The 15357-nt window shown below is 42.6% G+C and overlaps 1 protein-coding gene across 1 annotated transcript in view; it reads left to right on the forward strand.

The window, feature by feature from the left end:
* Nucleotides 1–6464: 6464 nt before the first annotated feature.
* LOC144769662 (uncharacterized) overlaps nt 6465–15357 on the forward strand; it is a 37353-nt gene continuing 28460 nt past the window's right edge. Inside the window, exon 1 of the mRNA XM_078653837.1 lies at nt 6465–6720. The gene's annotated coding sequence lies outside the window, so the exon portion shown is untranslated. The remainder of the gene's footprint in view (nt 6721–15357) is intronic.

The raw sequence follows: 15357 nt of genomic DNA on the forward strand, positions 1-15357 counted from the left end.
AGACATGTCATTGCTAGATATAATCACGCTAATATATACACATGCAAAAAAGATATACCAGTGTGTACAATCCTATATAACCAACATACTGGATTATGCATGATTAATGAAAGCCATTTGGGAGAAAGTGGCATCCAATTCATTTAATCCATTTTGGACGGAGTCAAAAGACTGCATCCATTTGCATTTTTTTAAATTCATAATTGAATTCAAATCACCACCCCTGGGTCCCAAAGTGATTTTCTCGATGACTACCCATGTAAGAGATTCAGGTGTGTGAGTCTTCGCCATAAAATAGGCTACCAGGGGAGCCCCTATTGTTTGGCATCTTATTCTACTGCAATGTTGCAGTACCCAATTTTTAATTTTCTGCTTAGTTTGACCTATGTAGATCAATCTACATGGACAAAAAATGGCGTAGATGACTCCATTACTGTTGCAATTTGTGAGCGTTTTCAGATTGATAGTCACGTTGTTATGCGCGATTGTCTTTGTTTCTATGCATAATGCACAAGCTTTGCAATTGCTGCATTTATAGTTTCCCAATGTGATAGGCAGGTTCCACATTGTTTGTATGGTTGGAACTGGTGGGGTGTCAAGCATGGAGCGTACCACATAGTCTCTGACGCTTTTGGCTTTTTTGAAAGCGTGCATAGGGGGGTCTGGCATTTCGATTACATCTGATATGATCTTCCAATGTTTGTTAACTATCTTGCGTATTTCATTGCTCTTACTGCAGTACGTGGTGACACAGATCATCCTGTATTTAAGAAGTGGTAAAATAAAATTACCTACTTCTGGCCCTATATCTCCAGCATCTGGCATCCCCCCGGAGACCCATACGCATGAGTTGGGCAGGTATTCTATAGTACCTATGCAGGAATTTGAAATGGATCAAGCATAGTTTATAGTTTGGGGAGAGCAGCTCTAGCTGCCCACAGTAAAACTGTTCCTCAGTCAGGGGTGTGGGCAGTTCTTCATTCCAGCCCTCGAACAACGCATGTTTGGCTATATGGAAGTTGGTCTGCATCATAGTGTAGAGGCGGGTGATCAACTTATGCTGGGCGCTATTCAATATCAACTGCTCCAATGCATTCAAGGTGGGGAGGGAGGGAAAGGAATCCTGCAGTTTACGGCAGGTGGCCCTGATTCTATAATAAAAAAGCAGGTCCGAAAAGTGCGTGTTGCTCGTCTCCGCTTCATCTGGGGGGGAGCGGAAGGTGTCCGCATGATACAGATCAGCTAAGGTCAACCAGCCCAATCTCCTAGCCCTGAGCACTTCTCCACGCTCTGCCATTGCTGGTATTAGGGGATTATATGCAAGGGGAGCAGATGGGGCGAATAACAGACCATTTCCAGCTCTTAAACGCAGTTGATGCCAAGCCCATCTAAGCGTCTCTGTTGTATCTATTTCGTTTCTCGGTCTCTGGAATTTAGAAAAGATTGCCACATTCAGCGGAACCGGCGCTGCCCTATCTAATTCAATCACAATATGTGGTTGGAACGGGGCAGGGAAAATCCAATGGTGAATAAACTGAGCCTGCACACAGTAGGCATATAGAGATATCTTGCGCACCCAGCCCACCCTGGTTCAGAGGTAGAGTTAAAAGCTCCCAAGAAATACAAGCCTGCCCTCCAGCCCACACGAGCGTAATGAACAGGGATCTGAGTTTATGTAAAAAGGCTTTAGTGAGAATAATGGGAAGATTGATGATGAAGAAATACAAAAATTTGGGCAGCACAACCATCTTTGCATTTGCAATTCTACCCGCGAGTGAGGTCAGAAGGCGCGCCCATGTCTAAAGTTTACTTTCAAACCTACTCACTGCTCGACGGAAATTCATTGTCCAGAGTTCCTGCACATCCCAAGCCAGACCCCCAAGTACTTAACTGGGCCCTCTGCCCATGTTAGTTGATAATCCAGTGTGAATGGGATTGTGCTATCGGTCAAAGGATCCCAGATAGGTCACCGAATTTGATTAATTCCCTCAGCACGGGGTGTATGTTAGTCACTGGATCTGTGAGGTAGAGGGTGATGTCATCCGCGTAAAGCGATATGGTCAGACCCGTTGACGAAAAACCCACTCCCCTATTCGCGTGATGTTGTCGAATCCTGTCTGCCAGAGGTTCCATTGCTATAGCGAAGAGGAGTGGGGACAAAGGGCACCCGTGTCTATTGCCTCTGGATACAGGGTAACTCTCAGAAAGAAGGCTGTTAACTCTCAACCTGGCTGTGGGACCTGTGTACAAAAGCCCAATTTGGGTTTTAACTGTGGGGCTGAGGCCCATTCTGACCAATAAAGCAAATATATAAGACCATTCGAGGGTGTGAAATGCTTTGGTAGCATCTAATATTATCGCCACCGTCGGAGTTTGGGAATGTAAGTAGTGGAGCAGAGCAAAGAAGCAAAGATATTTCACAAGTTGTGTGCCGTCGACCGACAAGGTATGAAACCTGATTGGTTTAGCCTCGCTATCAATGGAGGCAGTGGCTGTAATCTTTGAGCTTAGTGATGATTTTATTATCCAGATTAATAAGTGATAACGAGCGATGGTAGTCCCGGTAGGTAGGGTCCTTATCAGGCTTCAATAATGTAAGTATCACTGTTTCGCGCCTCGAGGGTGGGAGGAAGCCGATTTCCAATGATTCTTAGTAGACATCCAAGAGTCTTGGGGCAAGTATGTCACTATTCGTTTTGTAATAGGAAGCTGGTAGGCAGTCAAGACTGTGGGCCTTGTCATTAGGAAGACAGTTGAATACTTGTGTTACATCTTCCAGTGTATAAGGCTCCTCCAAGTACTCCCTATGCGCTGTACTAAGCCAAAGAAACTCTAATGAGTCAAAATACTTGCATAGCCCCTCCTGCATATCAGGAATGGTAGACGTGTAAAGGTTTGTGTAAAAATCAGTTAAGTGATTCAGTATTTGTTGTGACACTCTGATGGGGTCCCCCCCATTCTGGTGGAGTTCAGTGATAATGTCGGTGGTTCTCGATGGCCTAAGCATGCCTGCTGGTGTCTTCCCTGGTCTATCACCTTCCCCGTACCTTCTAGCTGCGCTATATTTCCCCAAAAACGTAACCTCCTGGTTAGCCTCCTCCGTAAATTCAGTGAGCAGCAGCCATATGTGTCCCGTTGTCAGAGGTAAAGAAGCTCTACTCATTATCCTTCAGTTGACTCTAAAGCATGCAGAGCCCCTGTCCAATTGGTTTTAGAACCCTGGTTTGTTTCGCTATATAACTGCCCCATATAACCAGTTTGAATGCCTCCCACAGTGCACCCGCTGTCTCAACTGAGCCTTCATTCTCACTGAAGTAGTTACTTATATCTTGTCGAATCTACTCGCGGAATACTTGGTCTAGCAGCACCATATTAGGCAGCCTCCACGTGAAGGGACACCTCAGTACTTTGGGGAGGTCTAGCTGTAATAAGCATGAGGTGTGGTCAGAGAAAGTTCTGGGGAGAAGGGAGGCATCCGAGGTCCACGCCGCAATGTCTCGGGACACAACCCAAAAGTCTAGCCTGCACCATGTGCTATGCTGTACGGTTACGCATGATCCTTCAATTTTAACCAGATGTCGGTGTCTCAATATTTCTACTAGGTCATTAGTTTGGATCAAGGAGTTCAGGGCTGTACTTGCCCTGAAAGCTGCGGGACATACCCAGACCGTCCAAGGAGTTGATCAATATAGCATTAAAATCGCCACCCCAAATGCCTGTGTCGAAGTCCAAGCCAGCTATAAGGACCCAAATCATGTGAAAGAAATCAGGGTTGTCTGTATTTGGCCCTTAAACCACCGCAAATACTACCTTTATTTGCAGAGGGAGCCTTTGAGAACAATAAACCTGCCTTCTATGTCAATGTGTGTATGTGTTGTCGTCCAGTTCAATCTCCTGCATGTCAATACGTCTACACCATATGAATAATTAGAATAGCTTGTGGAGTTCGTCTTGCCCCGGTGGCCATGCCGCAGCTTAGCACTTGAAGCATCCAGGAGGTGCGTCTTCTGCAGGAAGCAGCAGTCTATCTTGTGGCGGGTCAAGTATACGTGTATTAACCTAGTCTTCCTGTGGTCATTCAGACCTCTGATATTCCAGGTTAAGACTAGAGCCTCAGGGATGTAATTTTATGTCATTGCAGTGCGTGCTGGGTGTGTCTTATTCCTTCCATTACCAACAAAGCTGGTGATGTCTGACAAGAAAATCAAGCATTGCTGTGTTGCACCCCCTGTCCTACCCTCTACCCCCTCGCCCACACCAAACCCCCAAAAAGGTTGAGTCACATTATAACACCTTCCCCCCAACCTCAAACAAACCAACAACATGTATAAACTGAATAAGAATGGGAGATCTCCCTTGGGGCGAGATGTCGCCGGCTAACACCCTGGAAAAAAACAGGTGGCTTAGAGTCTCCATAAGAACGTGACTCAAACGAACAGGAACGTAGTGTTCCGACACTCCATCCAGTCCAAGTGGACTAAGGCTAGTAAGACAGCAGATTCTAACGTAAGTTTCAGCGGAAATAAAGTATTACTCCCCCGCCAGCACATTAGAAACAGATTAATACAGAGTGAGCTCAAGTTAATCGTTGTCGCTAAGTGTTCCCTCCATGCGCTCTGTGGTTTTTGTCTACCGTTTTTTTTCAAGCGGCGTTTGACAAATTTTAAAGCTGATTTTGCATCTGTGAAAAAATGCTAGTTTCCTTCATGATTAACTCTCAGCTTGGCCGGGTTCAGCAGGGCATATGTGACACCTGCCTATCTAATGAGATGTTTGGCGAGGACGAATTCATGTCTCACCGATTGTACCGCTGGAGTGAAGTTCGGGAAAATGGAGATCTGGTTTCCCTGGTACGTGATCTGGGCCATTTCTCTAGCCACCCGCAAGGTGGTGTCACTGTCCCGGTACTTCAAAATACGGGCCAGGGAAGGTCTTGACGTGCCTCCCACAGGTGGTTTGGGGGCCTGGGATCTATGGGTCCTTTCCACTACGAACATCGTTGAGAGAGAAGTCGGGAAAAGATCGTAAAGGAGATTGTCAACAAAGTCCTTCACCCTGCCCATGGCTGTTGTCTCATGGATTCCAGTTAAGCAAACATTAATGCGGCAGGATCTAGCCTCTAAGGGCCAGATGTAGGTGGCTAAATACCGATCGGTAACGCTGAAATTCTGAGAATTTCAGCGTTAACTACTGGTATTTAGCCATGTGCGATGTAGGTGACTTTAAACCTACATGCAAAATAAGGAATCGCAAAATAGCGATTCCTTATGTTGCTCTTGTATTTAAGGAATCATAAATACCGATTCCTTAACTGCAATGTAGGTAGCACTAAAAATAGTGCACCTCAGCCTTAAGGAATCGCTATTTACCACCAACTTCAAGTTGGTGGTAAGTAGCGATTTCCTCACAAAAAGCATGTTTTTGCTTTTTTTTGGATCACTGACAGAATATCGACAGACAAAATTTCGACCTACAAAAATATCGAGGTAAAAATATAGAATGCCAGAATATCGACTGCCTATCTACAAACAGGTAAGTACAAAAATATCGACTCCAAAATATCGAATGTAAAAAATATAGACTGTCAAAATATAGAATATTTTAAATGTCTTAAAATTAATCTAAAACTAATATAATGATACATATAATTAATTTAAACATACTTAAAATAATTGAATAAATGTTAAATTAATAAATAATGAATGTAACTTTAAAATAAAAAATAGAAATTAATATATATATATATATATATATATATATATATATATATATATATATATATATATATATATAATATATATATATATATTCCAACTCCAATTTGCCTCGGAAGAGCCCGACCTTCACAGGGCAGCCAGTGCATCAGGACGAGGCAGCCTGAATATGTCCCAGCAAATCTCCTCTCTCTTCAAAAGAAGTGCACCAGCACAGGTCGTGTCATGTAAAAATTCGTTTATTCCATGGAACCCCACTGCATGAGGGACTCACACTTTCCCAACGTTTCTGCTCTCACAGGAGCCTTGATCACGGGACTAATCTCTGCATTTTGAATCACCCCACGTGCTCAATTTAAACACGCAGGCACATCTTCAAGCAGATTGCACACTGGGAATAATGAAAATCTGGCATGGAGAAAATGGCGCTCTTTTAAAAGTCCATGCGCCAAATAGCTGAATAATGGACACAGCGCTGCATAACTTTCCTTCCACTGACAGTTTTTCCCATGTGTACATAGTTAAGGTGTGTCCTATGTTAACTATGTACACATGGGAAAAACTGTCAGTGGAAGGAAAGTTATGCAGCGCTGTGTCCATTATTCAGCTATTTGGCGCATGGACTTTTAAAAGAGCGCTATTTTCTCCATGCCAGATTTTCATTATTCCCAGTGTGCAATCTGCTTCAAGATGTGCCTGCGTGTTTAAATTGAGCACGTGGGGTGATTCAAAATGCAGAGATTAGTCCCGTGATCAAGGCTCCTGTGAGAGCAGAAACGTTGGGAAAGTGTGAGTCCCTCATGCAGTGGGGTTCCATGGAATAAACGAATTTTTACATGACACGACCTGTGCTGGTGCACTTCTTTTGAAGAGAGAGGAGATTTGCTGGGACATATTCAGGCTGCCTCGTCCTGATGCACTGGCTGCCCTGTGAAGGTCGGGCTCTTCCGAGGCAAATTGGAGTTGGAGTATTAATGTGGGAGCCGGACCTGCTTGCCCCTGAAAGGTGAAATCTTTCGTGTGTGGAAAGTAAGGGAAGTTGATGAACGTTTTCACTGCTGGCTGTGTCGTGTTTGAAGGAGTACCTGGAACATTTAAACATTACAAAGTGTTGGGACACACCTTAACTATGTACACATGGGAAAAACTGTCAGTGGAAGGAAAGTTATGCAGCGCTGTGTCCATTATTCAGCTATTTGGCGCATGGACTTTTAAAAGAGAGCTATTTTCTCCATGCCAGATTTTCATTATTCCCAGTGTGCAATCTGCTTGAAGATGTGCCTGCGTGTTTAAATTGAGCACGTGGGGTGATTCAAAATGCAGAGATTAGTCCCGTGATCAAGGCTCCTGTGAGAGCAGAAACGTTGGGAAAGTGTGAGTCCCTCATGCAGTGGGGTTCCATGGATTAAACAAATTTTTACATGACACGACCTGTGCTGGTGCACTTCTTTTGAAGAGAGAGGAGATTTGCTGGGATATATATATATATATATACATATTATTAACAAAACATATACAATATTTTTACCGTAGGATAGCGAGAGGGTTAAATTTAATACAACCACTCCAGTAAGTGCAACAGTAGGGAAAACATTGGATAGCATAGAGGTAAAAATTACTATTTCAACTCCAGAGAGCGCAACAGTAGGGAAAACGTCGGATAGCGTTAGGAGTAAAAATTACTATTCCCACTCCAAATAGTGCAACAGTAGGGAAAGCGTTGGATAGCGTAGGGGTAAAAATTACTATTCCCACTCCAGTGAGTGCAACAGTAGGGAAAGCGTTGGATAGCGTAGGGGTAAAAATTGCTATTCCAACTCCAGAGAGTGCAACAGTAGGGAAAGCGTTCGATAGTGGGAGGGTAAAAATTACTATTCCCACTCCAGAGAGCGCAGCAGTAGGTAAAGCGTTGGATAGCGTAGGGGTAAAAATGACTATTCCCACTCCAGAGAGTGCAACAGTAGGGAAAGCGTTGGATAGTGGGAGGGTAAAAATTACTATTCCCACTCCAGAGAGTGCAACAGTAGGGAAATCGTTGGATAGCGTAAGGGTAAAAATGACTATTCCCACTCCAGAGAGCGCAACATTAGGGAAAGCGTTGGATAGTGTAGGGGTAAAAATTACTATTCCCACTCCAGAGAGTGCAACAGTAGGGAAAGCGTTGGATAGCGTAGGGGTAAAAATTACTATTACCGCTCCAGTGAGTGCAACAGTAGGGAAAACGTTGGATAGCGTAGGGGTAAAAATTACTATTCCAAGTCCAGAGAGTGCAACAGTAGGGAAAGCGTTGGATAGTGGGAGAGTAAAATGTACTATTCCCACTCCAGAGAGTGGAACAGTAGGGAAAGCGTTGGATAGCGTAAGAGTAAAAATTACTATTCCCACTCAAGAGAGTGCAACAGTAGGGAAAGGGTTGGATAGCGTAGAGGTAAAAATTACTATTCCCACTCCAGTGAGTGCAATAGTAGGGAAATTAAATACTTCATATATAAATATAAATAACATAAATATTAATACCAATTACAAATGAATTAAAATATTTGACAATTATATAAAATATATTAATTAATCAATAAAAATTAAAAAATTTAAATTATTTAATAATAAAAATAATCTACTAATACTAATTATTTACCAATTAACCGTAAATTAATTTACAATTTAAAAATATTAAAAAATTAGACACAAAATAAAATTTTAAAAAAAATTAATTACTTACTATTAAATTACTTTCAAAGCTGTTCCCCTATAAACCCACAACCCACTACAGAAAATAATTTAATAAAATTAACATAATTATCAAATAATCAATTACAATAAATTACCAATTAATAAACAATTATTTCTGAATAAATACCAATAAATAAAATAACATATTTAATTAATTATAATTAAATTACTTCCCACCCTATTCCCCTATAAACCCACAACCCACTACAGAAAATAAATTACTAAAATTAAGATAATTATCAATTAATCAATTATAATTAATTACCAATTGTATTTTAATTAATTACCAATTAATAATTAATTAACAATTAATTCTAAATAAATACCAATAAATAAAATAACATATTTAAGTAGTTATAATTAAATTACTTCCCACCCTATTTCCCTATAAACCCACAACCCGCTACAGAAAATAAATGACTAAAATTAACATATTTATCAATTAATCAATTAAAATTAATTACCAATTACATTTTAATTAATTACCAATTAATAATTAATTCTAAATAAATACCAATAAATAAAATAACATATTTAATTAATCATATTTAAATTACTTCCCACCCTATTCCCCTATAAACCCACAACCCGCTACAGAATTATATACACAAAAATAAAACATTATTATTAACTTACCTTAATTTCGATATTTTTGTTGTCTATATTCTGTCTACTCGATATTATGTCCATTCTATATTTTGGAATCGATATTATTGCTATTCTATTCGATATTAAAATTTTCTAGTCGATATTTTGGCATTCTATATTTTGTCTGGTCGATATTTTGTCTATTCTATATTTTTAACTCGATATTTTGTCTAGTCGAAATAAAAAACTCGATATTTTGACTCTATACCCTTTTTTTTATGTGCCATGTGGCACACATCCATGCCCTTAGGGCATGTATGTGCGCCACATGTGCACACATGCACATTTCAGGGGTGCAAAAGGGTGTCCTTTGGACACCCTGGCACCCTTGAAATACCTCCCGCTATTAACGATTCGGTAATACCGAATCGCTGATAGTGAATCTCTTCCCATTCATTCCTATGCGCCTCCTAGCCCATAGGAATGAATGGCCTTAATAACGAATCGGATATTCCGATTCGTTATTAAGGAATGCTAAGGACCCTATTAAGGACCCGCTAAATGGAAGTTACCTACTTCTGGCCATAAGCCTCATTCTTGGCCTTGATAACTTCCAGCACTTTTCCCATATTCAGTAATTTTTCTCGGGACTCCGTGTGGAACTCATGTGCTTTGGAGACCCGGTTCTCAAGTTGATCTATCCAGAGTGCGAATTCACTTGTTTCTTAACTTGATCCATTCGATCCGTGAGCTTATCAATTTTAGTATCAATAGTTTGAGGCTGGAACACACCTCAAGAAGAATAGAGCACATGTCGTCACTTCCCCCCGCCATGCCCAAGCCATGCTCATTTTTGGGTTCAGTCTCTGATTCCGCTGTTCTGGTATGTCTTTTATTTTTAAAGGGAAGCTTGCTTTGTCTAGTATCTGTCTTCCCCATTTCCTTGTTAGGCCACACTACCGGTTCTCGAGGGTGCGCTCCACGCGGTGGCTGAATATTTTGCTCACCAGCCTCTCCATCCGAGCGACCCAGCAATGGGACTGTTGGATATCAGAGTGTATTGCTTGCAGAGCCGCCACAGATTTTGCAGGTCAAATAAGGGGAGCCGGAGCCTTCCCCTGGCAACTGAGCTGGGATCAGTAGCACAGAAAGCCACCACAGCGCCAGGTTTGAGGTGCTGTAAAGGCCGTAGCCACCTTTTCAGTTGCCCCATGCAGTTGATTTCATACACCTATAATCCTGCTTTGCATGCAGGAGTGTACTACTGGTGGTTACTCCAGCACTTTGATAGTCAGAAGAACGTGTGGTGTGTTCAGTGGTGATTCAGTGGCCTAAGCAGACTCACTTGGCTATGTGCGGTGGATTCTCCTTATTAAGCATGGGCGTAAAATCCGTTCCGCTCGCGGATTTTGCGGATTTTCGGCAAATTCGCAATCCGCGAACTCTCGCGAACTTGCCGAAAATTCGTAAAATCCGTGCGAAGCGGATTTTTTGCTTGGTCGCACTTGCCAACTAGAATACTATACAATTTCGCGGGAGTAAACACTTGCGAACACGTAAATGCGGCGGGCAGCGACAATCTCGCAATTGCGAGATTGCAAAATTTGCAATTTCGCACAAGAAATCCACCAGCAGGCAGCATAAACCTTGAAAATTATGATTTTTATCAGAATAACTCCTCAGGTTGACATTTGCCTGCACTTTTTCTTTGCAAGGAGTCCATTTGGGGGGGGGGGGGGTGGGAGGAAGGAAGTGCCCCACAGTCTCCAACTTCCTGTTCCTGTCCAGCAGGCTCCTCCCAGTGCTTTCTTCATGTGCTGGTCACTTTGATTTGGATCTTGAACTGGAAGGATTACTTTTTGTGGATGCTGCTGGATATTTTGATTTTTGCAAAACTGAAAGCACTCAGCAGATGCAAAAGTTCAATCTTATCATTAGTAACCATTCCCTGTAGTGCTTCCTGAGGGGCCCCTTCAGAGATCATTTGCCTACTTGCAACTATTCTATGACCCTGCTCTGACCCTCACAGCAGGCTCAGAGAATAGCTACAAGTAGGCCACAAAGGTCCTGTGAAAAAAAAATTGCACTGCAACAGAAAGCAAATTACAGATAAGGAAGCAGGTGCCAGGCAGACTGGAAGTTTAAATTCAGTGACACATTAATCAACCCCAAATTAATTCATGTCAGTTGAAGCAGGGCAGGTGTGCTTGCTTTTTTTCACCCCCATAATCTACAGTGATAAACCAACCAGAGGGTGGCAGTGATGTACCAGAGGGTGGCATGGGTGTACCAGAGGGTGGCAGTGGTGAAACAGAGGGTGCTGTGAACCTGTGATAATGAACCAGACGTAGAAACAACATAGTCGCGGCCGTTGCGAGCCGACAAGTAAGTTCGCAAATGCGAACTGGTACACAACCCTCGCGAACTGGCAGAAACCCTTGCGAACACAAAAAATATATAAAATCCGCAAATTCGCAAGAGTTCGCGGATTTTGCGGATTGCGAATCCGTAAATACGCAAGTTCGCGGATTGCCAATTCGCAAAATCCGCCCATGCTTACTCCTTATGCGTGATTGGGCCTCCAACTCTCCCAGCCGCCCCTGCCTTTCCAACTCTACTCGGCGAAGACCACCACACATGCCCAAAGCTATGGCATGCAGCAGGTCTTGGAGGCTGTCAATCCAGCCGATTTTGCCACAAGAGCCCACATTGCAGTATCTTCTGGTGAGGGGGCACTCTCTCGCAGGGCCCCTCCCAGCACGGGGATCGTACCAGCCCAGCCGGCGTAGCCAGGGTCACCACGGAAGGCTCTCACCTGCAGATCGGCACGCGCTCCATGTGCAGAAGCCGGCAACGTAGTCTCGGTCTGGTCTGCGGGCTCAATGTCACGTCACTCGTCCAGGCACAGGGAGGCCTGAACACCAAGCTCCGAGGTCTCCACCGATGCCGCGTATCAATGTACACGCGATGTGAGCCAGGCCCGCAGCTCGCACATGCAGACCTGAGCATGGCTAGGAGCAGCCAGTAACAGTCCGATGGCACCTGGCACAGCCTCCGGACCGGCTCAATTGACTCCCCAGTGAACTGAGAATCGTTTACTGGTAAATTGCAGCCATCACGTTCACAGATGCAGGCGGATTATACACGGATATTGACCCAGCTAGCGGAGCCCTCTCAAGGTGTGGACATTTTGCTGCTCGGCTAGATCACGTCCCCAACCTACATTAACTTCATCATAAAGTCCAGAACACCTGTCACTATTTCATTGGAGCAGATTATTGCTGCAATGAGCAAAGATAGTGACATGTTGATGCTAAAAGATAATATTGCACATCAATCCAGGAAACAGCACGCTCATCCTCTCACACGTGACAGTAAATATCAGAAGTTCTAAAATGTGAAAAAGGAACTATCTGTTACTCAAGAAGGTACTGTCTTATGAGGGTCGATAATCGTCATACCGGAGAGCCTGCAACAACAAGTAATTGAAGTGGCCCATGAAGGACTTTGTGGACTTGTTGCCACTAAACAAGCTCTCTGAGACCGAGTTTGGTTTCCTCATTTTGATGAGAGAGTTGAAAGAGAAGGCCTGTCATTTGTGCAATTGCTTATCTCCCAAATCACTCAACATACCTTGAACATATCAGATTTAGTAAAACACGTATGGGTGAGAATTGCTGTTGAATTATTTGGTCCTCTTGGCAATCAACATCACATGATGGTGTTTATCAATGAATATTCCCATTTTCCATTTGTAGAAGCTCTCTCATTGAGTACTCAGAAAGAGTCATTTAGAGGTGTTCTTTCAATTCTAAAGTCTGACAGTGGCCCACCTTTTAAAAGTTGAAAATTCAGAGACTTTCTTAATCATCTCAATGTGAACCATCAGAAAAGCACCCTTCTTTGGCCACAAGAAGATGGCGCTGTCAAATGCTTTTTGAGACACTTAAAAGGCTATCCAGCCTGCTACATTGGAGAAGATTGATCTGAAGTCAGCGATCCACGCTGCTCTTTGGGCTTATCTATCGACTCCGCACTCAATGACCGGTTAAAGTCCCGCTACCCTGATGTTCGGAAGAGCCATCATGACCAAGATACCACATAAGACCAACAGTGGATCTATAACAGACGGTTAACTTCGTCAAACAAATTTGTGCCTCAAGCAAAAGATGAAAGTATATGCTGACAAGCATTGATGTGTAAAGAACACTGCTTTGAATGCAGGAGATTGAGTATTGGTGCGACAGCAAAGACATCGCAAATCTGATGCCCCAGTTTATGCTGAATCCTTCAAAGTTGTGACTAGTATAGAACACCTAGGGGCATATTATCAAGCCTGTGCGATAAAATTATCGCCGCTTTATCGGCCGAAAACGGCCGATAAAGCGGCGATAATGAGCTTGATAATATGCTCTATGGAATTCCAATCGAAGCCCATATTAGATGTCTTCACATCTAACATGGGCTTCGATTGGAATTCCATAGAGCATATTATCAAGTCCATTATCGCCGCTTTATCGGCCGTTTTCGGCCGATCAAGCGGCGATAATTTTATCGCACAGGCTTGATAATATGCCCCCTAGTGACTACTTACTGTTCTGGAAAGCCCATTACATGAGATTTTTCACACTTAAGGTACCTGCCTCATCATTCACCAGTTCCTGATGTTAGAAATGAGATGGTAGAGAGCCCCCTGACTGCATCTGTCCCACATCACTAGTGCCAGTCATGGACACCTCTCTTCTCACTTCACAGCCTCAGAAGACACGATCTGGGCATTTAGTCAGTGAGTAATGACGACTTATGGAGGAGTTTTAATGTGAATATATACATCTCAGAAAAGAAAGCATTTTTTATTCAACAAGTAGAGAGATTAAGTGCCGCGTGAGTTAATAATGATGGAACTTTTTGGTTCCTGAAAGACTCTGTAGAACTGTGACATTGAAAGTTCGGTTGTGATGAATAGAGTTCATGCTTAGAATGTTGAGTTCCACATTTACACACACAGCAATAAAGAGGTGTAAGACCAGGCTCTGTGTGTGGCACATTTATTTATGAATACCAATGCTGGGGAGGACGCCAGATGTGCGTAAGCAGGAATTTTCACACATGGCAACATTTTACACACCACTCGTAATTTGCCCTTAAATGGCAATGCAGATTTATGCTATACAGAGAAAATAGATAGGGTCACCTAACGTGTTTGTTTTTAATTGCATAACTTGTTGCAACACATGTAATCAAACTATAATGCTCTCATGAGACTTGAGGACAAAATATATTGTTGCACAACTCAAATTGGGGGTCCTGCTGCCTTTTTAAAAACACTCAAAAATGCAGCTTGGGGTTAAACCATTTTATATCACCCTGAAAGGAAATGTATTTGACTTATTTGAGTCGTATTAATACATTTACCAAGTTACTCATGATTTTTATTTTTTTTATCTTCTGGCTAAATTAAGTGCATTCTCATAGCATTGCTCTTAACCTTTCAAAGTTACAGAGAGTGACCTTGAGGATGGAATGCTTCTCAAACCTGAAGATGTCTTTGATCTGCATTGGATGGTCAGGTCAGAAAAGTGCTTATTTGCTTTAATACAATGATGCTAAATGGAGGTTTAGAACCCCTATAAGAGACTGCCACTAGTCTAGTGCTAATGTCTGACAGCATTGCTTGTTGAAATGTGAAGGCATTTGAGTGTCCATGTTACCAGTCCTGGTAGCTGCTGCTTGGGCGAGGGGCTAGCTGTGCCTGTATTACTGCTGCTCATAACTAAACAACGTACCCTCCAACAAGTATCTGTTCTGTTCACGCAGCCTACACAATTGTACAATATTTGCTCGTCTGACAGGATCTGCGATCATTACACTACATAGTAACACCCAAGAAATTGATGCTACGGCGTGGGTTTTGAAATTGAATATTGCCATTTTTGACCATTTACGATGCTTTGGGCCCCAAAGGCTAGTAACATTACCTACAACAGTACTGCCTTATTTCCTCCAAAATGCCTTTGTTATGAGCCCCAATGTGTTTTTGATTAATTCAGCTCTCTATTTCTAATTGTACTCGGTGGGAAGAAAATTTATATCTGAACATGACCAGGTTGAGCTATTAGGAACTCAAGGCAAATAAGTAGCATGTGTACCATGCACTGCAGTCGAGTGAGAGAACAATAAAATGGAAAAGTAAATTAAGTTGTTGTATGGGCAGCAGACTTGCTTGACGCACAGTAAATTTACAATGCAAAGGGCAATGTACAAGAAGGACAGACAGGGGTCAAGAGAGTAGACATCAGTAGACACCCCACCTAAAGTTGAGACG

The sequence above is a fragment of the Lissotriton helveticus genome, chromosome 7, assembly GCF_964261635.1.
Source record: "Lissotriton helveticus chromosome 7, aLisHel1.1, whole genome shotgun sequence".
Lineage (NCBI taxonomy): Eukaryota > Metazoa > Chordata > Amphibia > Caudata > Salamandridae > Lissotriton > Lissotriton helveticus.